This window comes from Gopherus flavomarginatus, chromosome 1 (assembly GCF_025201925.1).
Source record: "Gopherus flavomarginatus isolate rGopFla2 chromosome 1, rGopFla2.mat.asm, whole genome shotgun sequence".
NCBI classification, from domain to species: Eukaryota; Metazoa; Chordata; order Testudines; family Testudinidae; genus Gopherus; species Gopherus flavomarginatus.
This window is the reverse complement of record NC_066617.1, coordinates 135,048,404-135,050,480: the sequence shown is the minus strand read 5'-3', so window position 1 is coordinate 135,050,480 and position 2,077 is coordinate 135,048,404.

The window sequence follows — 2,077 nt, the reverse complement described above, 5'->3', positions numbered from 1 at the left end:
TGGTCGAAAAGGGACCCTGGCGGCTTCAGTCAGCACCGCCGACCAGGCTGTTAAAAGTCCGGTCAGTGGTGCTGCGGGTATAAGGCAGGCTAATCCCTAGCTGTCCTGGCTCCATGCTGCACCCTGGAAGTGGCCAGCAGGTTCAGCTCCTAGGTCGGGGGGGGGCAAGGGGCACGGGGCTTCACATGCTGCTCCCACCCCAGCTCTGACTCCACACTCCCATTGGCTGGGAACCATGGGAGCTGCAGGTAAGAACAGCACACAGAGCCTCCTGCCCTCCCCCTCCCTCCGGAACCGGATTTGCTGGCTGCTTCTGGGGCACAATGCAGTGCTAGGACAGGCAGGTAGTCTGCCTTCGTCTCGCTGCGCCAATGACCGGGAGTCACCCAAGGTAAGCCTATGCCCCAACCTCTTGCCCCAGCCCTGAGCTCCCCCAAACCCCTCATCCCCAGCCTCACCCCAGAACCTGCAACCCCAGCCCAGAGCCCGTATTCCCTCTCGCACCTCCATCGCTGCCCCAGGCCAGAGCCCTTTCCCACATTCCAAATCCCTCAACTCCCACTGCTCAGCCTGGAGCCCCCTCCTGAATCCCACAACCCTTATCCCCAGCCCAACCCCAGCGCCTGCATCCCCAGTTAGAGCCCCCACTCCCTCCCGTACCCCAACCCCCTGCCACAGCCCAGTGAAAGTGAGTGAGGGTAGGGGAATGTAGTGAGTATGTGGTGGGGGTCTCAGAGCTAGGGTGTTTGGTTTTGTGTGATTAGAAAGTTGGCAACCCTAATCATGAGTGCAGGATGAGGGACCACCTCCATTGCTCAGCCAGAGAATGAGGCATGGGTTTTCCCTCTGCCTTCGCCTCTGGCTGCCTCCTCAGAGCTCTCCCGATAGATGTGGCGCACCATGCCTGCCATCTCCTCCTTTGGGTGTTGATATCCCACAGCACCAGCAGCACAAGTATTGTATTGTATATTTTAATGTTGATGGTCATATGCAGTTACATCTTGTATATCAGTTTTTTCCTTGTCTTTAGATTACACATGAATCATGATTAGGTGTTTAATTAGCCTGCTTGATACTTTGGGTGTTTTCTTACTTTGTGCTTCTTTAAATGCTTTATATATTAATGAATTTCATTCCATATGGTATTTATTTAATTTAAATACACTGCTACCCCGATATAATGCGATCTGATATAACACAAATTCGGATATAATGTGGTAAAGCTGTGCTCTGGGGGACGGTGGGGGGCGGGGGGCTGCACACTCTGGTGGATCAATGCAAGTTCAGTATAACATGGTTTTACCTATAATGCGATAAGATTTTTTGTCTCCTGAGGACAGTGTTATATCAAGGTAGAGGTGTATATAATTCAAAACAACAAATCCTACATCTTATATTAAGGCTCACAATTTGTTTAATACTGATAGCTAGATCAAGCAATGCCACAACTTACACATGGTAGGTTCTAATGTGTTATCAATTGGATAAAAAGTAGCATCATAAACCTCAGAAATCCCTTTCTAGTGGGACCTTTGACTGTTCTGCCTTGGGCCCTGGAATTGCTGTCGGCAGGCCGGTCTATGGGTGCCAAAGGCAAATATAGATAGGGCTGGCACTGCTTATTATAGAGATTGCCTGACCCTTCCCATTAGCAGACCCTGTCCTCTGTTGCTTATAACTTTGTCAGACTCTAACCATTTGGGCTGAGCTTTTTCATGCCAGGTGTTTTACAAACAAACAAAAAACCCACCCCTTCAGCCAGAGGCAAAATGGCTCAGCTGTTTCCAAGAACGAGGCTAAGACAAAAAATAAAGTGCAGTTTTGACCATGTTAAAACTATTTTGGTGACCTTTTCTTAGAACAGTCCTAGTGCCCTCATGCTTTGAAACAAGGACTTCAAGTTTGGCAGGGTACTGCCTTTGCATCAGGAATGTGTAGGGTGACCAGACAGCAAGTGTGAAAAATCGGGACTGCGGGTGGGAGTGGGGTAATAGGAGCCTATATAAGAAAAAAATCGGGACTGTCCCTATAAAACTGGGACATTTGGTCATCCTAGAGATGTGCCTTTTGCAGTCCC